Consider the following 25,431-nt stretch of genomic DNA (forward strand, 5'->3'; position numbering starts at 1 on the left):
TTAATTTCAGCAATTTTTTATTTTTTTTTTGAGATTACAATCTTTTTACGTCCCATCGGAGCGGATCCTCGTGATGAACGATGTATCGGCGGCTGCGAGCCTCCGATGGGAACGCTTTATTCCTTTTTTTTTTATTACAGACGCTGCGGTTCTCATGTGGCTGTGAATGAAAACCACATGTGTAATAACGCCACAGATTAATTTATATTAATTGCGCTATGAAACGAAAATGAAAAAGAAAGATGTGGCCTTTCTTATCCCGACTATAATTCGATCACAAGACTCGGATTGATGAAAGAAGGACCTCTGCACATTTGTGTAATTAACCCTTTCATGCTTGGTGTCCTTACAGTGGAAGGACATTCAGAAGCCATTTTTAACCACTTCAATTGGAGAACCATGTCCCAATCTCCAGCTGGCGGAGCCTCTAAAACCTCATTCTCAATTCCATTTGGCATATATGGCATCATAATTTCTATTTAAACCTCTGGCATCATCTAATTAACAAAAAAACAGATTGGTAGAACATATTCGTCAACTAAAAAAGGGGTTTAGAATACTTAAATCTAGATTTGACCTCCAACGAGGAGGTTGGGTTTTCAGCCGTGTCCGTTTGTTGGTTCGTCGGCAGGATTGCACAAAAACTACTCGACGGATTTTCACAAAACTCGGATGGAGGTCGGGTCTCGAGCCATTTAGACCTTCACTTTTGTTGTGGAGCTTCTCTTGTCTCTTCTTGTATCTTCACACATTCTTAAGCACTGATGAAGAAATAACTGGTATCTATAGCCGTTTTTATACTGGGCAGCAAGCCGCCAATGTGGTCATCCTTTTTGCGGCTAGGTCCGCAGATTTAAACAGAAGACGGTATATTGGGAATCTGTTTTGGTCCGCCAGTTTGACGCCTCGGTAGGTACACTTTTCTCCACCTCCATTGCTGTAAATACAAGCTGTCAATGTGCCGGCAATTGCGTGAGGTGGGCGGAGGTGTGGATGACCTGCACTGTTGTACGACCCACAGCCGGGGAGTTTTAAACCCAGGAAACAGCTGATCACAGCAGTCAGTCCATCACTTCATCCGCGGACGTCAAGATGAGCAACTGGACAGCCGCTGAGATCCAGGAGATGCTAGCGTCTCCTCGGTCTCTGTAGCTGTCCGCTTGTTGTTGTAGCGGCAAGCTACCATCGGTCGCTACTTTCAAATTAAAAGGCCCCCGCTAAGAACCCAGCTCTAAACTCCAATGCGGTGCAATGTAAAGCTCTTATTTTGAAGACAAATTCGACCTGCTTCACTGTTCACGCCCAACTTCGTGCTTCACGTCACGTCACGTGTTTACGCCGACCACAGTGGCGGCTTTTTGGAAAAGAAGGAATATTACACCTCCCTTTTAGAAAGACCTTGCTGCAAATGTGCCACCTTGTCTATCTAAAAGGGGTTTATGAGTGGATAAAAGATGACTGTTGGGCCTCGAAGTGAGTTATGTGCCTTCAGATTTCGTCTTAATATTGGCTGATTTTATCTAAAGATTAGACCCTTTGGTCACTAATATCCAGCGCAGAGGACGGATGTATTTTCAGTCAGTTCTGAACACAAATTTATTATATAAATGGATTTAACTGTTATTCCAGAGTCACGTTTTATGTAGTCGATGGTCAACATCTACCCAACCCCTTAAAAAATAACAAATATCGAAAATAATATTGATTTTTCACTTGAAAACAAACATAAAAGAAATCTCTCATGAAAGAGTTGCGTTATCGTTATCTGCCCTCGAAAATTCAATATCGCAGCGTCTCTATTTATCCTCCTCAAAGATAAATATTTTAAACCGGGTTCCACATGAAAATCATTTATAAATCATCCCATATAAATAAAAAACACATCTCCGCAGCCTGTCAGCTAATTATTCAATTATTTGGTTGTGCTTCAGTAACTTTAATTCATGCTCATCTTCTCTTTTCTTGCCCTCTTTTTTATTGTAATTTTTCCGAGAAGGAGTAAAACTCAAAAGAAGGTAATAAGACTTAAGTCATCCTCTTTGCCTGGAATGCAATCAATATTCAAACGAGGTAGCTGATTTCTGCTAACTGAATACCATATGCCAGCACCTGATGTTATAGTGATGGTAATAGCACTGTCAAGTTTGACAATGTGGAGAAAGCAATACTGTCATTCCCCATATTCACTTTTGAAAATCTCATTTTGCTTTCATCTCTTCACTAACACAGAGCTGTCAACATGTAATTCAATGAGTGTCACCGCTGTGCTTGAACATTTTCTTCATCTCTCCGGCACGACGGTTTTTTTTTTTTCCGTTTTATATTTTCCTCTGTCGTGTTTAAATCGCGCTGTGGCCACTTTGCTTGTGATTATAGTTAATTATAATACAAAACATCGGCCTCACCTTTTGTGTTTCTGTGCTGGGTTTCGGATGAAGGTCTCGGGTTTTTGTGGGGCCCATTTGATCTGAAAGTGATGTGTTGATGTTTACAGTAATGCCTCTGCACAATGGCCGCCTTTATTCAAAGTTGCGGATGAAATGGGCTGTCAGAATGGAGGAAATTGAAACCAGTCAATATCTGGGGCATTGTGGGAACACTATCTCCTGCTTTCAAAAGCAGTACGAGCACAAAACCCAAACACACACACACACACACACATAAACCTCCTTATGCACATATAAAAAACCATACTCTGCCCTCCCCCCAACCTTACATTGAGTGAAATGCACCTCAAGAGGGAGCGTTAACAAGTGCGCTTCCACCAAGGACGCGTAGACATCTGAATCCAGGGGAATCAATGCATCTCTTTAAAGGACGAGGCCAACTGTATTTTTTGCAGTTTTCTTATTTGTAACAAGTTCCAGAAAAAAGACCAAACGTGACACTGAACCGACGGACTATTCACAGCTCGGAACATCTTCTTTCTCTTGAGCCTCGCTCCTGCACCGGCTGACATGTTCCTTCATTACCATGAACCTCACACACTGTTCATTTTAAATCAATCCGACATACACCACCATCCTGCTGCCGGAAATACTCATTAGAACATATAGGCCCGATCCCAACACACATGTTGCTCCTGACCACTTAGCTCTAACCCTCCGGGTTTTGCACATTCATGCCGAGGGCTAGAGCGTCCTGAGGGGGAAGGGTGAAGGTTAGGGCTTTACTGATCGCAGAACAGGTGGAGGGGGTTGTTGGAACTATCAATCAGTTAGTCGTATCAATGTGTAATGGTCCTTTACTTTATAAGAAGAGAAAAACAATGTGCTTTTTGGATGTTTTGGTTGTTAACTAGCTAACGTTACATTGTTATTGACAGTTCTGCTTGTCGACGTATTTCAGTGTTGCATTCCCCCCTTTTTGATTTGAGGCTTCTCTAATATCAGTGCAGACTTGCAGGGTAGCAGCATGGGTTGCTAATGTTAGCCTACGAAGCTCCGCTAGTGGCAAGGTAACTAACCCTAACCCCTTTTTTATTTGATATCTTGATTGATAGCGTGAAGTTTTGAATGATTTACGAGCGTCCGTGCTTCTCTACTCTCTACTGTGATGCTGCCAAAGTAACGCAAGAGAAATCGATACAACCGAAGGCGCGTCTGTTCAACACCATCGACAACTACAGATGATGATTGAGGGTCTTGAAGGCTGAAGATTGGTACAAGGATTCCTTCTGTTTTAGCAACGTTTCTGTGAAATTAATGTGCAGCTGCATCCTCTTAAAAACATCAAAATATATATTTGTGAGCTCCTTTTTTAGATGTTTGTCATCAGAAGGAGCCGATGGGTTGACACTGTAGAGGAAATGTTGGCAAAGCGATCTCATCTCAAGGTAGCTCTTCTTTAGCTTTTGATCATCACATGTTATTCATGAGCAAAAAATACTTTGCCCAGTTGTCATGGAAATCTTCAAGCTCCTTTTTTTTTTTCTTTTTCTGAGCTTTTTCACAGCTTTCTTATCCAACAGCACCACAGCACCGACCAGACAAACGGACCTTTAAGGTCAGGTTGTTTTGTCAACGTCAAGGTCGGGAACGCATTAAAACGTGACTTTTAAGTCGCCATTGATGAGGCTTCATTCTTAAAACTGCTCAGTAAAAATGGAGGGGAAATGTGTGTGTATTTCCATGACAACTAGTTCAACGGGAACATCTACGCGATCCATCAGGGGAGATTTAGTCCGCTGCTGTTTCCAACGACAGAGTTAATGAGTCTAATGTCTATTCAGGATCAAGGACCAAGACTTTCTCCATGTTTCGTGGAAATCCACTCAGTAGTTTTTGTGTAATCCTGCTGTCAAACCAACCAATCAACCAATGGAAATGGGTGAAAACACAAAAGCAATAAAAGGGACAAACTATTACTTGGAATAAGCAAAATTATCTGGCAACATAACAGAAAAATCTGTCTGAATATGTTGTTTCAAATAAGCTACAGATATCTTTAAACTAGTACGCCCAGATTAAACATGCACATTTGTCTTGATACAAAGAAAAGATTAAATACTTCAATTTAGCAAAATCTCCTATCATTGTCTTGGAGTAAAGCTGCATGTTTAGGATCTTGATATAAACTGGTGACAATTAAAAACACAGAAGAAGATAATAATGTTTCCTGAGCACACAGTTGACAAAAAACAACATTTCCAGGCAGACATTTCTTCCCCCAGACAGGATTTGAGGTTTAATCTGTTTCCTTGTTAAATGGCAAACACTTTTATCTCCTCCCTTTTCTTTACCCGAGATCCAAAGATTCAAACGGATCATTTACATACAAAGGGATGATCCCTCCTTCTCAGCCCTACAAGTGATGGGAATTATCCGCTGTAGTGCTACTTGTGTTGTTGGCTTGTTTCACCGTAAGACGTGTGAACAACACTTCAGTTGTTTCCAAGCGGGCCGACACTGCACTCATTTTCATCAGCACTTCTTGTTCAGGTAATGTTCCTTCAGGCTCGCTTGATTTCAGGGCTTATCTTGTTAAGAGCCCCCTGCTTCGCCACAGATCTGCGCGGCTGTCAGCGGCGGCGGCGCCCGGCACATTTCAGGACTATTATTGGTGATCGTAGAATGACACTAATTAAAGTCATTGATGTTTAAAATCAGGCGCCGCACGTCCCGCTTGTTTTGCCACAAAAAGCGCCGATAGCTCCTCAAACCTGGCCCGCGTCGTGTCGTTATCATGTCATTTGTTTTCAAGCCATGTGGAGAAACTAGCATGTGTGTGTCACTTCATTAAAACGGGGGGGAGAGCTCTGCTTGAGATATTTAGATTAATTTGCTTATGCAAGGTGTAAAACTATAGCTCACTGAGTCAATCTGTGGAGCTCTGAAGCCTAATGAAAATAGCAAAGCCTGTTTTATAAAGAATCGTCCTCCCCTGTGGTGACATTTAATGCTGGATACACGATCTGAAATACAAAATGATACAGCGAGTCAAATTCTTAATGTGCAAACAGTTCGATTTTGCTTTAAAGGAACATTTCACCCCTTTTCATCCTACACAAACAGCATAACGGCAGCAGCAAGATCCCAATCTCACATTTACTGTTGCTCTTTTTTTAAAGGCGCAGTGTTTAATGTAGCTGCTAAGCTAAAGGTGTTAGCATGCACTCACATCAGTTTGGGATCTCAGGGCTTCCAGAGGCTTAGGTTACGCTAGATGAGCTTTATTTTGGATAATAAGGATAATTCTGAGGCAAAGCTCCAGAAATGTTGAGTAGACAACGAAACTCCTCCTGACTTTCCATCAGCACGGAGGTGAGGAGGGTCATTTCTGTCTGGTTGCATCTATTTGTCTGCTAGATGTTCCTTTTTATTTTATTTAATATATTTGGTTGCATTCAAACTTGCACATTTGTCATCGCACAGAGACAACAGAAGCTTTCCAAGTTGCTTTCCGTCCAATATTTACTCAGTTTGTCTTCTTGGTCTATTTCTAAAGAACATATCTGGTTTAGCTAGCAGCTAATTGTAGCATATTTAGAGCTTCTATTCCTGGAAACAGCTGACACAGCTAAGTACAAAATAATCTATATGGATGAAAAAGCACCACAGGTAAGAGGACAAGTATAACGTCCCTCATAAAAATAGAAATGATGATCAATACAGCGATCGGTACCTGGTTTACTGTCAGATTTCAACCTTTCTTAAACGTAATATTAAGAGAAACCCAGTTTTCAGTAATCGGGTTAAGTCGTTGTCATGTTTCTTTTGCTTCTCCGGGAGAACATGATGGCTGACAGGGAAAACATCTCTGTGGTGAGATGAGAGGGACGATCTCGACTTCAAAACATCTCTGTGTTTAAAATAATTCATTGTCTGACTTCAACTGAAGCTGACAATAAGCTGCCCCTGAAAGTCTGAACGAGTCTAAACAGTTAAAATCAGGCACATTCATCCTGTTACAGAACATGTGCTCTCACTGCAGAGCCCGTTCTGTCCAAATGTGCCTCCGATGCTTAAAATAACAAACTCATCGTTCCAAAATATGTTTGACGGTGGGTGTGAAATCTGATCCCTGGCCTGCTGCATGTAAACATGGATTTTACAGGAAGCCGGTTACTCTGGTACATTTTCTCTCTCTCTGCTTGCTCGCCTTCTTGTGTGCATGTAAACACAGAGAGTGTCTGCTGCCATGTTCTGACGCCGGACGCCACAGGACTGATAACTACTGTAAAACCCGATAATTTATTCCGCTATTGGGGGAAATGTACACAGGACGGACACATTTTATCCAATAAATTAGTCGATACTGTTTTCAATTAGCTGAATCGCTCAAAGGGCCTCTGTGAAATGACTTGAGGGCCCGATTCGACCCACGTACCACCATTTGAATAACCCTGCCTTAGGGTATAATGAATTGACAGCCTTTGATTTGAGGCTTCTGCTTCAGTAGCCGCGCATCAGCACCTCACCTCCCTGTTGTTGAAATGGCTTCACGGATGCTCGTTGCATGTTCCACCTTTATTTATGGCCGGAGGAGCATCTGGCTGGCAGCCACAGCCGGCTGCCCCCCCCCACAACCCCCTCCTGCTTAAGATGCAGTGGAGCCTCCATGGGTTAGGAGGGCCAGCTCTATCAATCTGCTCCCTTCCGGCCCCCACGTTCCCCAGTGCGGTTAATCACTGCCACTAATTAGTGCTAATTACTCATCGCTGCCCGGGAGAGCCCCCCTCGCTGGCTCGCACTGATCTGAAGGTCCTCTGTGGCACCCTGCTGCTTGGCATTCCTCAGGTACGGGAGGAGGCTGCGGGGACGTGGGAGGTGCTGAGGGGACGGAGGAGGCTACAGGGAAGCTCATCTTTTCTAATTTCCTTTATTTTTTTTTTTTGGGCAACATTTTTTAGCTTAATGAAACACAGTCCCTGGTGTTTAGCCCGCGGTGGCTGCAGGTAGAAGGCTGCGTCCCCGCGGTCCTGCAGCAGACTGGTTTGCGCTGGTCTGGCTGGTGGCCTTGTCTGCATTCGCGGGCCTGGCCGGGCTTAATGAGCCAGCACCTTTCTGCTCCCTCTGTCATTAATTGTCTGCGGCCACGACTCTGTGGGTTATGTTGCGTTTGGCTGATTCCTTTTCTTTTTTTTTTTTTTTTCCACCCAGTAATTTTGCTTTAATAGATTCAATTTGCTTTCATTTGCTTTGTATTGATTTATTTGTCCTGCTTTGTCTCGTCAACCATAGAAACCTATAATTTCTCACAAAACTTTGCGAGGAAAAAGGGGCCGAGGAAAAAAAACAAAAAAGCTCATTTAATTTGCTAATATTGAGCGAGTTATTAAAAAAGAAAAAAAGAGAGAGAGAGAAATGACAAATGATGTTGATACGGTGTGCAAGTGAGGCTTGACTAAAGGCTGAACTCATTTCTTGAAGGCAGAAAAGAAAAACCACATAGAAATATTAGCGTTTTCAGATGAGGTGCAAACAGTGAAGCTTAATAACAGGTTGAGAGGTTGTTGAGTCTGACGGGCCGCCGCTGCCAGAATGCTATCATTTGATCCGACAGGTTTTAACCCGTCCGAAAAAAAACCCAAAACATCTCCGTAATATTTGGTAATGGAAGGTGAGGATGACATGTCAGGCCGAAATAATTACACAATGACAGCTGATTGGGGGGGAAATGAGTAAATTGGTATTTCAGGGACAACCGTGGAGACGGCGGGGGTCGAGGATGTGTCTGAAACAGATTGCTTTAGCCTCTGTCAGAGCGACACGGAGCGCCGCGCCGAGTGTCACCGCGAATCAACCAGAGGGTAAAGCCTTTACCTCTCGCTGACCTCCAAATGTGAAGTGTCCAGCTGTAGTAACTGTGACAGATGAAGCAGCCACAATCATAACACACACACACACACACACACACACACACACACACACATAGAAAGAGTCAGAGAGAGACATATTCAGACGGAAAGTTTCAAAGAGAGAAGTGGAAAGTTCACTCCGAGTCAAATAGTTATAGGAGAGTTTTTACTTTATTTAACAAAAACTTCTTCTTTTATTAATATTGTAGTTTTTTGACAGTTGTGTTTGCATGTGCACGTGTTAAAGCGGCGGTCTGACCGCTGTTCAGCTCTTTTTTTCTGGAAAACGAGAGTCAGGTGACAGGACATGAGGCCAAATCACAGCGGTAGTTTACTAAATAACGTTGTACATGAGTATTGCATGAATAAAAACCTGGCAAAGCAAGAATTATCAGGGTTATTTTAAGCAAAGATATATTTTTATTGAATCTTGTTGTCTATAATCGAATCCTACAAGGCTTATTTTCCTGAAACAGGTGTCTGTATCTTTAAAAACAAGAAAGAAACTAGGAGATTGTTGCACACAAATGTGAAGGCCTGATATTATGCTCAGTTTCAGGTTCATATTTTTATAATATGAGTCAACTGGAAAAAAGTTTACATGCTTTAATTTCTCTCACGGTGTCAGTAACAGCACCTTTGTTCAACCTATGTCTGAACGCTCTTTTTTGGGGGCGCCTGTCTCTTTAATTCCCTGCCTCCTGAAAAGCCTGCTCTGATTGGTCAGCTCTCACAGGCCTGAGCAGGCACCATCCACCATGTTTCCATATCAGCTCTGCTGTGTTCTCGCAGCTGACTCTAAAAATCTTTGGAAAAAGTTGTGGCTCAAAGTTTATTATTATCATATTTGATTTACTAGCTTCTCCAGAACCTTTTTTAATTCTCTGATATAGTCTTTATCAGCAGACGGGAGTGAACACAGTTGTAAGTCGGTTATTGTAGTAGTTCAGAAGTTCTTCTTTTTCTGAACACTCAAAGGCCTTTTCATCAACGTTGGCTCCAAAAGCCGAGGTTCGAACTTCATTCTTGACCTTGAAAGCAGCAGTTAACACAGTAATCTTTACAGCGGCACAAAGACTGTTGAGTGGCTGTTCTGATAAATCAATATGGACAGAAAGTGTTTAAAAAATGAAGAATTCAACACAATTCAATGAAAACTGAGGTGAAGATTAAGACCATGTAATGTGAAGATGGGGATCAGATCATTTGGTGAGAGTTTAAGAAATTTATCAATTTTCACAAAAAAAGGGTTAAAAAAAATATTAAACTAGCAGAATGTTTTACCTGTATTCCAAAAAATAAAACTGTTTATAAGAAAATGTGATTTTTGAGTGTCATCCCCAACTCGTCGACTTTCGTAACTCTAAGATTCCACTGGATGCGCGTACGTTGCGGAATTGCTCCGGTACGTTTTGCTCTGCAGTCCACCTACTGCGCTTTGAGTCCGGATCCGGCGCAGCACTGCCTGACAGCTGGAGTTGCGTTACCGAGGAGTTCCCGCGACAATTGCAGAAGCAAACACGACCGCAGCTAAACTTACACGCAATTAACACAACAACAAAAAGTATTCCCAACCGCAGGATTAGAAGAAGAGCTTGGATTTGCGCTTGGAGTATGAAAATTAACCAGATGTTGTGTTGTTGACTTCCTGTCTGTTCCGCGCTGAATTCAGCTGAATTGCTGCGTCATGCTTCCGGCATCCGGCAGAAATAGAAGCCCTACGCAACGTAGCAGAGCCAGTGGAAGTGCTCACATAGACTAGAGTGAAGCCAATCCGCTCTGCTGCCGTGGTGGATCGGATACGGACCAGACACGTACCTGGTGGAATTTAGGGATGTGACTCAAAAATCAACTTTTCCTACAAACAGCATCTTTAAGGACCAAAAAGCCCAACATTTTTTGTCATTCACCAGTTAATCAAGTAGTAATGAATGCTACACAACATAAAGACGTCACGGTTTATTCTAAACGTAGAAAAAAAAAGGGGAAGTAGATCCAACAGCACTTAAATCATCCGGTCGTATAAACGTAACCAGGAGATCGACTCAGACTGAATATTGTCGAGTTTGTTTTCACTCTGCGGCTGAACCGAGCTGACCGGGCGTCCTCACGTTGAAGCATTTCTTATCTTTGTGATATTTGCCACCAAGGCCAAATAAAAAAAAAAGCAATACGGGCAGGTTAGACCATGAATAGAAAACACTGTTGCTCTCTTGTCATTACTTTTCCGAGCAGAATAGCAGCAGTTTTGAAAGCAATCTCAGTCGCAGCGTCTCAAAGAAAAGAAGAAGAAGAAGTGTCAGACTCAGCAGGACAGTAAACTTGAAAACTTTTTATACAAATGACAGGATGACGTTCTGTTTTCCAGCCTGATGGAGTCGTATCTCGCCGCTGACGGGGAGGTGAAATTAAGTCACGGTTAATCACACTTCTCAGGCGAGCTCAGACAAGTGTGTTGACAATGAAAGATGTCAGACAGATATACATCTCTTTTTGTTTTTTAATGAGTTATGTGTGGGTTTGTGTTAGCTTGTTTGTGGCGTGTTAGGAGGACTGTCATAGAGCTATCAGATGGATAAGTAGTCGTACCTTTGATGCATGTTTTCTACCTTATTTTGGTCACTGTAAATTGTCTTTGTGTCCAAATTCAAACTGCTAGATTTACTAGGAACACCTGAGGAACAGGTCCTCCAGATTAAACAACAAAATATGTCTTTGGTGCCCTTCAGGACAACACTCCGGTTAAGGTTTTGTTGAGTTGAAGACCAAAAACAGCTTGGTCATGTTCAGGGAAACGTTGTGGTTTGTTGAAGCCGAGGGGACGAACAATAATGAATGTTGTTGGAAGAAACCAACGCTAGTTTCACAGGTTGATGTCCAGAGTTTTGTTAACCCAACCAGAACTTTGTCTTTTTATAACAACTTCACAAGACTTCCTCAAGTGCTTCCGATAGATGATAGAGAGGATTCATACTGATCACAGTTACTGAATGGCACTGTCGCCTGAATATGAACATATTAAAATGATCAAAAGTGTCGATATCTCAACAATTTTGCTTGTTGCTTTCTTGTTTTTATGGTTTTGTTGCAAAGTTTAAAATTCTGGTCTTGTTTTGGGGTAATTTGCTGAAACAACTGTTTGTTGTTGTTCTTGTCGGAGTTGAGTCTCTATCTGAGCCCGAATATAGTTGGAAGACAATCAACAATCACAGTGGGAACAAAGATGAGCAGCTGCAATTTAGTCAAAAACCAGACATGGATTATAAAGTAGAGCAGGTAGAAGACCTTATATTTCTACTCCACTACATCTTAGAGACAGAAATGTTAGAGTTTATAGTCTTATAGTGTTATTTCTTTGCTGGTAATGTCGGTGAATATAAAGTATATTGCAGGTTGCAACCAACTGAACATCCTTTGCCTCACTATCCTTTATTGCTGCCTTGGATTGTCCATTCTGGGCCACTGTAGAAACATTCTGGTGCAACATGGTGGACTGAAAACATAAATATGAATATTATATTCCATTTTTGTTACTGGTATTGTTGTAGTTTAAACTGCCCAGGTGTATTAAACCAGTTACTTTTCTCCAGCTGCAACATTAAAAGGGCTCTTAAATGTTGATTGCATCAAAGATTATAATCCAGTCACTCGTTTGTTGGCTGGTTTAAGGTCGAATTTGTAGGATTTGGGGGGATTTGGTGTCAGAAACGTAATAACATTCATAGTTATGTTTTTATTTGTGTATGAGGGGTGTTTACTTGGTTGCAGATCCGCCTCCTGAACACCAGGTGCCACTAAATCCAACACTGGACCTTTTTAAAACGTAAATGACCAGCATAACTTTTACGTTATAGTTCAAGTCCAAGAGAAAAACTGTATGTTTCATATGTAGATGCACATCCCGCTAGATGAAGTTAGCGTTGAGCAGTTAAGTCTGCAGTGGCCTTAAATGAGCCAAACGATTCTTTATGCCGGCGTTGTTCCTCCTCTCCTCGAGTGTTTCTTGCGGTGGGACTTTAAACTGAGACACCAAAGCAATTCTTTTCTGAACGAATTTCTCTCAATGGAAGACATGAAGCCTCTTTACTGTTTGAAAATACATTTATATCTTGTCGGTATGCCTCCCTTGAAAGTGTATTCATCTTTTCCAATAAGATAAATTCCCTCTGCACAAACTTTGTTCATTAAACCTCCGAGATTCATTCAGGTTTATTTTTAGAGAAGACATTCACGGTTATAGCGGTGCTGATTCTCTCTACACAGTCTTGTGGGTTTTTATTCTGTTGCTGCGGGTACTCCAGCAATATGTTTCCTTGAAGCAAACACGAGTGAGATGAGGTTGGAGGTGATCTCCTCTATAGTGGATTTCAGTGCTTTAAAAAAAAAGAAAGATTCAGGTCCAGGAGCGGTAACGTTATCTCGGCACGACTAGTATGTCTTTGTCAGGAGCCTTTTAAAAAGGTGTCGCTGGCATTCATACATCCAGCCGTGTTCTCTCCTGGTCCCCGACAACATCATGTGTGTGAAGGTCAAGCTTTCTCTTTGTGTTCACAAGCACTTAAGACAGATGTGTGCCGCTTTTATCGACTCGGGTTTCTTTTGAATCAAATTTAATTGGTATTTTATTATTTTCTCACAGTCACACCGAGTTTAGAAATTGACAGTTTTGGAATTAAGGAACGAAAACAGAACACAAAAGACAGACGGGAAAAACAAGGGAGATGTGTTTTATTTTTTTTTTTGCACATTTGAAATAGTTACTGATAAATAAAATCTCCCACTCGCCCTCATAATGCACCCCACATCTGCGCTCTGTTTATGGGACTCTTTCGGAGGATTTGTCTGCATGATACTTTGTTTGCTTTGTGTTTTTTTTTCTCCCAAACCCAAAAATACTTTCACATAATTGAGAAGCAGCGGGTGTCCGATGAAGATACTCCGTCTGCAAACAATGTTTGTTGTCGCTACATTTGTAACTTCTTCGGATGCAAATATATGCAGATGTCCCCGGGAAAGCACCTCCGTCTTAGAATTAGCCCCCGAAAAAGAGCGAGGGGGGACAACATAACCTATTACCTCCCGCCCACCCCTCGAACGCCGCTTGCATTTGTAAATCGGAAAATAATAAATCCACACAAATGGCTCAAATGTCACCGACGCGAGGGGAAAACATCAAACGAACTGTAATCTGCTGCATTTCACCCACTCTTAATTGACCTTTTGTTCGCTCCCCTCTTTTTCATTTTCTTCTTAATTCTCAATTCGCGAGGAATGCAGCCATAAAACCTGCAGCAACAACAACAAAAAAAAAACACCAGTAAAAGCCAAACCCAGAGGCCGATCGTATTCATTAGAGGAGCTCGCAGCGTTGTTGGCTGTCACCGCCACCGAGGGGCCTGTCCATGGCTGCGGCAGACATCTGTTGGCATAATGTAGCGTCCAGGGCTCTGATAGGCAACGGGAACTGATTTATAAGGTTCCCTGTTTAAGTGGGTGTCTTAAGGTAATTATGAACTAGTGGGGGGGTTGCTACTAATTGCACCTTCCCTGATCTGTAATGAAGGCCAAACAGCATGAACGAGCTCATCCTGCGCTGCGGTGGAGGAGCGAGGGCAGCTGAGCTTGACCAGTTACTGTTGGTTTAGCTCTGGGCTGGAGCTCCTCACCTGCTGTTACGCGGCGTCTTCAGCCAATTTCTCTTGAGTAATTAACTGTGATGCCACATATGGCGAAGATGGTGGAAAAGTCTGATCGCTGGCGGATGTAGAGGAGTCGGGAAAAAAAAAAAGAAAAGAGCGAGAGAAAGCTAAACGCGGGGTGGGAAACCCCGCGGTGACCAAAAGCTCCGAACACCCCGGCGCGAGCATAAACGGGGATGACTGGAAAATTCTTTTGACATGCACAATTAAAAACAAATGTTGTTTCCACATGACATAAATGAGTGTAATTAATCACCGAACAAATGAATTATTAGGAAGATTAGAAAACGAGCTAGATTAAGTACACCAATGAGGCTTGAATTATTAACAATATTTGTATCAGTTGATTAAGATGTTATAGGACGAGAGCACATTCTGCAGACATACGACAAAGTAATTAGAGGCGGAGACTCACATCCATTATACATCCAGACGCTCGACGGCCAAGAGAGGCGAAAAACATAAAGAGCTGCGGTCGCCATCGTCTCTCTGGAGCTCCTGCGTACATACGTGGAGTCTCATATCCATATGTTTTCATCCCTTATCAGCATTACCTTTTGATTTTCCCTTTTGCACGTATACAAAAGATTAATATGCATATTAATGTGATGGAGAAGCGACTGAAGCCCTCAGAGAGGCACGCTTCAGTGCAGAAGCTACCTCAGTCCATTAAAAAAAGGAAATAGATAAAGAAAAACATATTAAAAGGATGTAGAAGAGAGACGGGAGATAAGAATCCACACATTATTAGGCAGACGTACAACCACATGAGTAATTAAATACAATTAGAATGACTTGTATTAATGGACAGTTTGCATAAATAAACCGTGACAATAAAAGCTTTCTCAAAACTAAACCCAGTCTCTAGAGTACATGTTGGCAAAGCACGTTAACGTTTCTTCAGTTAAATTTTCGATTCTATGCTGATGGTCTGGTTACGTTCCGGCACGAAAACAACTTGGTGAGGGTTAAAACACCTGGTTTGTTAAGACAGAAACAGCTGTAGATATCCAGAGACTCGTTTTATTCTCAAATCTACAGATTTGCAATCTTCACAAGCACAGAACTTTGTTTTTATCGAATATGTTTTGGTGGAAATGTCGTTGTTAGCTGGACAACATGTTGTTCCAGTCCGGAATAATGAGGTAGGTTGCTGAGGTAGATGCCATGTTGGCAAAGCACATTTCTGGTCAGCACTGATACGTTAAAACTTTGTTCTTTCAGTTAAATTTTCAGTTTTATGTTCTGACAATACTCTGCTGATGGTCTGGTTGGGTTCAGGGTTAAAACACCTGGTTTGTTAAGCCCCAAACAGCTGTAGATATCCAGAGACTCGTTAAAAACATCTGGATTTGTCGCCACAAACACAACTTATTTACTAATCTGATTTTCGGCAGATTTTTTATTGAATATGTTTTGGTGGAAATGTCGTTGTTAGGGTTAGCTGTCCTACACATGGTTGTTTACTACCACACCAGCTAAAGTTAGGTGGAGACAATCTTTCCTGATCCTAACCAAGTGCATCCACAAAACATACAAACATGAAACCATAAACATGTTAATCATTTATGAAGAAAACAATAAACCCAATGAGCTGGCTGTGGGAGGTGGTTACTTGCATAAATTGGTCTAAAATTAAAACCACGATAGCTCGAGCATTCATCTTTTTATTATCGGAAAGCTGATGAGTCTGCGTTCGTACGCTTGAGATGACATGACGCATTCATAAATTATCACCGTTTCCTGACTTACAGATTTCAGGGATACGAAGCGAACTCATAGAAGATACTCCAACAAGTGACATCACATATAAATATAGGCACTAGTGGACCATTTGCACCGCAGAGTTCCCATATCAGTGAATCATTTTGTCGATTTCTGAGCAAAAATACAATATTCAAGGCAGAGTACACTGAGAAGAAAAACATGAAGGTAAAAGTACATATGAGGGTGAAGTAATGACACATCTGAGATAAAGTATAAATGTGAATGGAGTGATTGTGTATGAATAATACATGTTTTTAATCAAGTGTTAAATTAAACGAAAAGTAGAATATAGTGAAAATATACGTACGGGGCGGTAATTATATTTTTGAAATTGGTCAGAATGAATAATGGATGCGTCGGTCCTGCCGAGCAGACGACGACAATACATTTCACATTTTCACATTTTAGCTTTCGAAGTATATTATATCCAATTTTTATAGAATACATTAAAACGTCGGCGGGATTATTTTGGGTAATAAATGGTTTTGTCAAAATGATCAAAAAAATGCTCGAGGTTCGAGATCAGCGCGCCGCAAAACAACGAGCACGACGAGGTATTAAAAAACACGGAGGTGAAGCTGTGTTTAAGCACTGAGCTACAGAGGAAAAGAGTTTCCGTCGAGTGACTGACACAAAAGCAAGATTAGGGGGGATCAAGTGCTGAAAGATGAGAGAGGAATTTAGTGGAATTGACAGCACATTCAAGGGTTTCCGAGAGGAAGAGAAGACAAGAGACAGGGCGATAATTTTAGAGATTTGAAGGGTCAAGATTAAGCTGCCTGATAATAAGCAGAGTGAAATGAACCAATTTTGAAAATATATGCTGATGCAGTGTGGACGGAGCGGAGGAGGAGGAGGAGGAGGAGGAGGGGGAAGAAGAAGAAGAAGAAGAAGACAAAGCGGGTTGTCAGTGCTTCCACAAATGACTTGGTATCAGACAACAGGCTTTTGGAAATATTGGATTGTACAGTCAGACAGTTTTTCGCTGCCTGCCGCACTATATTTATGCACAGATCATATTCGAGGCTGCACGCGGTCTTTTCCTCCTGCAGGCTGCCATTTTCTCCACGCTAAAAATATTGTGAGAGACCAATAAAAGAATCCAGGTTTTTTGTTTTGTTTTTTCTCTCTCGTGGATGTAATTAGCCAATCGTTTCTAATAGTGTCCATAGCAATGCATTTTCACGGCGGTGTCATTTTACCCCGGGCGGTGCGCCTCGAGGTGTAATTTCTGCCCGAGCGTTTAGACACAGAGCTATCGATTGCATTCAGTGAATGATCTGCTCAGAAACCCATCATCTACTTTAATAATGTCACTCACCGCCACATTCTCTCTGCTTGGTTTCCATTAATAGCCATCCTACGTGACATTGTCAACATTCACCGCTCAAACAACAGGGTCTCTGAAGCATGGCCGCTTCGCAATTGGGTCATTTAATCAATTTATACAATTGAACCTATTTAACATATTGATATGCAGTTACCCTGTAATGTGTGTGGCCTTTTTATCCCCCCGAGTGAAGGAAACTCCAAGGGAGCTTTTCAGATCTTCTGCCGTTATTTATCATGTGACATTTAGCCGGGCCCTGATGGCGGCAGCTCTCCACTTTAATTAAAGGTTCAACCTCTTCACTGGATGACAAATTGACTGGTTTGTGCCTTGGAAAAGTGGTGGAACATGTCTAGTCCACCCTGGCCCTCGCTAACGGTGGGCTAGCGTTCGGGGAGAGGGGGAGGCGGAGCTGGCATTTTAGTCAAATCATCGCCGAGCAAGGTCAGAGAATGAGCCGGATTATCTACTGCACGGCTCTGCTGGACCAAATAAAACAAAACCACTTCCATCTTCAGGTTATGCTTTATATCAGGAGCCTTGTAATAACTGTTAGGTAATATGTAATAAAGCTCCTACAGGTTCTTAAAGTATGTTAACCCTGCGGGGACACGGACATGTACCTCTGGGATAAAACAGCACAAGTCAGATACAAAAAGTAACTGATGCACTTTTTTTCAGCTCAACCTGATGTATTTCAATATGCAAGTTGCTTTAATGTGACATGATGTTAGTAAAAGTTAGAAGACCACAAAACCAAAACTAAACCCAATTTTTCAAGCTTTTTGAATCGTCATCCATCCCCCAACAGAAGAAAAACGCCTCTTTTGCACACAAACATGCAGAATTATTCACATTTGAGTCTTTCCTGACTCCACTTTGTATCACGTGAAGCTTGCAAACGCACCAAAACACCAAATTCTACTTCACTGTATGCAATCCACTCAAATTAAGCAACTTTTTGATTAATATCTCTGTAGGTTTTTGCTTTCGTGCTACACTAGATTTTCTAAAACGTCTCCAGTCGCGTTTGTAAAAAGATGATCCACCATTTTTTGTATGATTCTTAATGGCTCGGCTCTTTACGCACCAGTTTGTTCTGGTCGACCGATATGGATTTTTCCGGGAAGATGCTGATACAGATTATTAGAAATCGAGGAGACTGATATCTGATATTTGGAACTGATATTCATTTCCTGTCTTGATTTTGATCCAGTGATGGAATGAAGTATAATTTTGAGATACTTTACTTGAGTATTTCCATCTTCTGCCACATTAATTTGATAACTTCAGTTCTGGTGACTTTGCAGATGCACGTAATTGGAAAAATGCTGATAACTCTGTGACCGACATTAACTTTATTTGTCAGGAGATGAAAACAGTGGGCAGAAACGCTGCGGAGGTGTAAGAGGTAATCCATCTTTTCGCACTGATCATAAAAGATGTTTCTCTCTCTCGTTGTTTGTCTTTGACATTATTTCCTCCTCGCGTCGTCCTTTTTGTTAAGCTTTTCGTGACCTTCTGTTTTGTGCAGATGCGAGATCTGCAACTCGGTCGGTAGCAGCAAATGGCTAATGGTCCATCCCCCGGTTATTTTACGGCAGGCTGGAGAATATGTCCACTTTGCATGGTTCCCTTCTTCCATTTTTCAAACTTCGCCTGAGTTGGGGGGTGACACAGCTTGAAACGGGTTTCAGGAGAAGCAGCAACACAAATGGAAGAGTAGGCCCAGATGATACAATCACTTTGTTCAGCATGAACACTTCTGCAAACATGTTTGGAGGGGTGGCGGCGGCGGCGGCGGTGTTGGGGGGGGTCGGCTCTCGGCTCTCGGCTCTGCAGGGCAGGCGCCAAGGCTTCTGTGTAAGATGAGATGGTGTAAACAGGCAGATTGGCTCTCTTCTCTACGTTAGCTCCTTGAGATTTCATGCTGGATGGATTTATAGAGAGTCACAGTGCACTGGAATGTGCCGTGGGCTCCTCGGGGGCCGCTATCACAGAGCGAGAGCACGGAGCTGTGAACTTCACATGATGGACTGATGATGGAAAGAAGTGAATATATTTTACTGCCTTTTAAAATAGACCCTCATCTTTTATATTGTGACTTTCATATCGGAGTCATCCTCCCTGCTCGACCTTCATCTTCATAACTTTACACTTTTTTATTGTGATTGTTTTAATGTTTGTAAAGTACTTCTGGTGTTTTCATTTTGTTTTCTTTATCTCGTTTTCATTTATGAAGGAATTGAGGCCACGTTTCTGCATAACAGGCGCTTTAAATATACACTTTAAACCCCTTTTACTGAAGGATGGCTTATAAAGTGGACTGGCACCTTGGTTCTGACCCATCTCCTGCTATATTCCACCAGGAGAACGAGCCAGAAAGAGATGTTTGTGATCATTTGTGGCCTTTTTATGCATCTTTGTTTAAATTTTTTGGTGGTTTTGGGTCAGTTTGAGCTCATTCTGTGTCTCCTTTTGGTTATTTTGTGTTTATTTTAATCACATGTTGCAGCTGGGCCACTCATACCCATCCATGCTTTTTACTATCCAGGTCTTTTAGATGCAACAATTCATATACAGTTCAATCCAGAACATGTAATACGGTGACCTGAGGATGTCACTTTACTGTAGGATCAATACATTCTGGTCCGGGACTAAAAAACCTGTGACTTCACTGTATATTCACTGTAGAGTAAATCCTTCTGATTCGGGCCACGTGCCGTATCACAATATATATAAATAGAGGAATCAACTCTCAGCGGTGTGAGGAGTTCACTTTCATTGTTCTCGGCTGCCACGGATGATAAAAACCACATATTACATAACGTCATCCAGGATCCATGGCACTATAGTTACATATGGAGGCTGAATGTGTGAGTGGGCGTTCTCTCTCTCTCTCTCTCTCTCACTCTATATATAAATATATATATCTATATAAATATAGATATATATACATAATATACTGTATATGTAGGCCGTAATATACTCAGTTTACAGCAAGTTCACATGTGAGTGCTTAACACTTGACTTTACAGCCCTGACATGAAAATACAACTTCATTTGTTAATTAATCCACCAGAAATACGAACATTAACTTCACATGGTAACAGATTTAAATGTAGTATGATCACAGTGATGATGATCACTGCAGGTCATAGAAGTGTTCACAGTAAGAATTTAGATATTATAAGTTAATCTCCTTAGAAGCGTCTCCTGTTTCTCCCTCCAGGCAAAGAAACACTCGATTTCAGCCACGTTTTTTAACAGCAGCGCCGCGACCCAACAACACTTTCCACAAAGAAAGAAATAACTTAATGTTTTGTGTTTAATGCCGAATTCATAAGAAAGCATGAATGATTTAGAATTTGTCATAGCTGTTTCACAACGTGTGATAAAAGTTTCTCCTCACTCAACAACTCTTAAAATCACAGGTTTTTCAAAGGGAGTCCGGTTATATTACTAACTCTTTAATGCTTGGTGTGCACGACAGTAGACGGATATCTGGAAGCCATTTTTTAAACATTTTAGTTGACCCATGTCCTGTCCTTAATTCAATTTGGACTTTGTCAGAAAACCAGGCAGGTAAAACAAATACTTTCAACTAAATAAGATGTCAGAAACAGTTTTTCCTCCTATATTTTCTTCTGTGGTTGAAAAAATACCTGTTCACTCCAGTGGACATAGTCCGCCAAATCTTTATCTTCCTTATTTTGCATGTTTATGTAAAAATCTGATATAGTTTAGACGGAAATATCTATAAAACAGTCTTCAGATCTGATCTAAATATAGGCCAAATCAACTTTAGTCTTTGGAGCAGAACGTCCTCTGGATGTGTTTACAGTCACAGAAAAACAATGTACAACAAATATAATATTCAAATGTGGATGATAAATATTTCCAACATCTCTTGTTAAGTTAAAGACTTTTTTTTAACTGCCTGTCTGGTTCTCTGAGAGTAAAAACAGTCAATATTGATTCCTGGATCACTTTTTATATTGTTGTTTATTTCTGCATATTTACATAAACCCGCCAAAATATTTATTGACCTGCCATTTTACTTCAAAACAGTCCAAAAAAAAGCTTTAACTTTATGATTTACTGTGGTTAAATATACCGAATATGATATTTAAAAGTCGGGGATAAGGAGGGCAAACATCTCATCGATCTCGACTTAATCCAGGTGTTCAGTCGGTCGCTCATGACGGTGTTTGTTGGTCGTGAACGGACAGCGGGAGCAGTTTCTTGGACGAGGACCGACGGAACAACGGTCCTGTGCAGAAGGGACAGTCGTCTCGGCTAGGAGCCCTACTTCCTTGACAGCCCCTGGGATCCCTTTGTCCTGCTGTAAACTATTCTGAAGGAAGGACATTTAATTGCCCGGCACACACTAATGAGTTTGCAAACTAATTAAAGGGGGTATATTACGCCCTGTGGAGGCCCACATCACTAAGAAAGCCAGGGACATCTTTAATGAGGAGCCTTGATAACCCTTCAAAGGAGGAATGTGTAGTGTCTGTAATGATGCCCAGGGTAAAGCCGAGCTCAGCCAGGGAAAAGTGTATGTGTGTGTGTGTGTGTGTTGGTGTGTGTGTCCCTCACCTCGGGTGTGTGGAGACTTGCAAGCAGATGCCAAGTGTTTTCAGTCCATCGCCCACAGCTACCTACCTACATGTCCTAATCAAAGAGTTTCACTCTCGTTCCAATAGGTTCAAAGAGACCAGCTCCGACTCCTCTCTCAGTGGGTGGCACACACAGAGATTTCTGGGTTGTTTCATTCTCCCTGTATTGTATTATTCACTTCAGAATAATTTGCTTTATTAAGGAATCAGAGGAGGCATTTTAGGAGCGTTTTCCACGATGCGACTCGGTTGACCTATATCACACGCGAAGAATGAGAACGGCAGATACAGAAGGAGGAGAAGGAGGGAGAGATCTTGGCCGGGCGAGAAAGGCGCGAGGCACGAGTCGGACAGATGGACCGAATATGCCATCAGAATCGATGAAGGTCATGATTAGTCCTCATTTTGGAATTCATTAAATCGCCCGGGGCGTTTTGTGTTTTCAAACAAATTAGACTCTGTGACTGATGCCGCGGTTCAGCCGCCGCTCTCCGTCGTATCTTCTGGGGGCTCCTGCTGTGTGGCTCGATGCAGCCGGCAGCGAAGTCACCCCCCCCCCCCCCCCCCCTCCTCTCTCACGCCTCCTCCTCCAGTAAACAAGTGCATTTTTTTTGTGTGGTCACAATATTTTCCTCCCAGACAGTGACGGCTGTTATTTCGCCCGTGGCTCCTGTCAAAACTAACATGGCTTAATTGACTGCGAGCGAATGAGCTCCTGGATTGATCCTGTCAGGCTCCTCAGGAAGTGATGCTGCTCCATCTGTGAGGCGCAACTCCAGCGACAGCAGCAATCTGTTGCTTGGGACTGAGCCAAGGCTTTAAAAAAAAAGGGAAAAAAAAAAGTCAAAATTACAGAAAGTACCTCAGGCGCTGTGTGTATTCTGATCAGCTGTCAGTGATGACACACTCAGATGAACACGCACATGCAAAGGCAACTCGAGAGCGAGACAGACAGACATCCACATATACACGCTGTAATTTTTGCATCATGGTTAGCAATGTCACATTCAAGGGGCCCCGCGTCGGTCCCCGAAGGTACGGCGGGAAATCAGAATGGTCTCGTCTGCCTTGTTAGACACTTGATGTCAGCCGAGCTTGTCCTCGGGGTGTATCCAAAAAACGCAGCCTGTCATCTCCTCCTGCAACCGCTGTCATTTGTCCAAACAATTGTGGCATATACTGTCATCTTAGGTTTTTACCTGTAACTCAGCTCAGCCAGGCCTAGTCGTGACCCCGCCAGCCTTTCACCTCTTCCCTCGCTTCCTCCTCCTCCTCCTCCTCCTCCTCCTCCTCCGTCCCTCTTCCTTTTCATCTGCCGCAGTCTATCTTGGAGACACTGTATTTCCCCGGCCTAAAGTGTGCGGTGCAGCAGCGCCTTCTGGCACGATTAAATATTTAGACGGCTGTCTATGTAGATGGCGGCTCGGAGACGCGGAGGAATAATCTTGGAGACAGCTGCTGTAGCACATCTGGGTGTCACTGATAGCAGAGGAAGGTGTGTGGCTGGTGTTGCTATGGAGCGAGGGTGTGTGGGGGGGGGGGGGGGGACTTGAGAGACACAGCTGTCAATCAGCCGGGTGGCATGGGTGCCGAGGCTTCATAGCGTCCCGGCACGGTGGGCCGGCTCCCCCAGACTGACGCCTGACAGACAGGCTGAGGCTGAGGCTGCCGCTGACACCTGAGCTGATGCACTTTTCAGGGTCTGTATGCCAACTTTGCCACCAGCTACACTTTGAATCAGCTCAGCCTGTCTGCACACCTCCAATCTAATCCAGCTAAATTCCCATGAAGTGTTTTTGTCACGGGTATCTCTCTCTATCTCATCTGTTCACCGGTATCGGGGACAAAGCGTCACGTTGTCGGTGTTTTTATTTGTGTTGTTGAGTTTGTAACTTCCAGGACAAACTATACAAATGTTGGCTGCTCATCTTTCACTGCGGGGCAAAGATAATAATGATGCCAACTCATCCCAAAATGACTCATTGGGTCACTTGCCAGTGTCTTCCAAAACAACATATCCGTACGACCGGCTGCCCAAAACAAACATGGCTGTCGCAGCGTACCAGCCGCAGGTGAACACGACCTGCTCTCCAGCTTTGGTTCGGTTCAGGCAACAAAACTGTGCTGTGAGTTTAAATGACTATAATATTATATTAAAATAACTTAATTGTGTCAGTCAGCTCACCTTGGACTCAAAGCGGACTTGTAAGTCAACTGACTTCCTCCTTTAGGGCTGTAATAACTATCATGGCCACTAGAGGTCGCCATCTAAGAAGAAACGTAAATACTGGTGTAATAACTCGCTTTCAAAGTCGGCCTGTGTAGTTGTTTTGGGTTTGACAGGCCTTCTTCTTCTCAGAGTTTGTTTTGTTGCGTCTGGTTCTGGCCGTGCTCACTCGGTGGACCAGTAGCTCCACGGCGAAGGGCGTAATGTAAATTTCAAGTCAATCAGCATCAGCGAAATCCTTCCCCCAGCTGCCCGTTTTAACAGGAAACTATGCCGGAGCACAAATGGCACTCCACTTTGCGTTTCATTAAAACTTTAATCTCACGTAAGCACAATAAAAGCATCAGTTACTAACTCCCCCCCCCCCCTCCTTCAGCGAGTCTCCCTCCAGGAGACGTTCTGGTTTTTTTTAAATGGTGCTGATCCTTGTTTAGGTTTGCTGGTAGCAGGGGGAGGCTGTAGGTGCAATGTGTCAGAACATTTGAAGAAGATTGAGTGTGAAAAGCCGCCCACTTCTTCCCCCCCTCCTCCTCCTCCTCCTCCTCCTCCTCCTCCTGCACTCTTCATCCGCCAGCAGCCTGAACTTGGAGGCTGCACAGCGGCGCTACGAGGCCGGCTGGCCTGAAAATCACTTTGTGTTCCTCTCCCAGGCACATGCGATATGGATGCGTCTCCACTCGGCTCAGGCCCTCCCGACACCGTGATTAATGGCACTCGCTTCTCTCCCCATCTCATTCTGTTACTGTCAGAGTTAAGTGGGCCGAAGACAATAATAAACAGTCAGTCTTCTGTGAACCCCCTAACACGATCATTCCACCCCACCCGATTCCCCCCTTTCCAATGAGAAAAAGAGGAAGAGAGATGGAGTGAGAGATAGAGAGGAAGTGTGTGTGCATGTGTGTTTTGCCTGTGTGTGTGTGTGTGTGTGTGTGTACACGCTGCTGCACAAGGCAGACAAATGCAGAGTTAAAGACACAGAAACAGGCCTCAGTAATGGAAATGGAGGCTGGGAAATACGTCAGTGAATCAAATCGTCTCATGAGCATGTGAAGTTTACAGCACACAGTGCGACTGCAGGGTCTCAGCTTCCACACACACAAATGATGTCATTATTTATATACTTTTAGAGTTTATACATTTTTTTTTTTTTGCACGCCTACAGTTTTAAATGCATTTATATTCCCTCCATCTCCATACAGTATGAAAATCAATGAGCAGAGACAGGAAACGTGCATGTATTTGCATTTATTGAGCGAATCTGCATTACCTCACCACAACGCACTGAAGTATTTAATCTAATCTCGCCGTTCTGTCGGCAACATACACGTAAACGTACAAGAAACTTTGCTCGCTTGCTTGCAAGGAAGTAGACATACAGCGAGGGGGGTCAACAAATAGGATAAAGAATAATGAAATTAGATAAAGAACAAGACGTGACGGTAAAGCTGTCGTGTTATAAAGTATATTTAAAACGCCATGGCAACACC

The 25,431-nt window shown here is 42.7% G+C and overlaps 1 protein-coding gene across 5 annotated transcripts in view; it reads left to right on the plus strand.

Annotated features, from left to right (window-relative positions):
* LOC115575099 (RNA binding protein fox-1 homolog 3-like) overlaps window positions 1-25,431 on the plus strand; it is a 437,664-nt gene that overhangs the window by 52,871 nt on the left and 359,362 nt on the right. The window lies entirely within an intron of this gene.

Source organism: Sparus aurata, chromosome 23, assembly GCF_900880675.1.
Source record: "Sparus aurata chromosome 23, fSpaAur1.1, whole genome shotgun sequence".
NCBI lineage: Eukaryota > Metazoa > Chordata > Actinopteri > Spariformes > Sparidae > Sparus > Sparus aurata.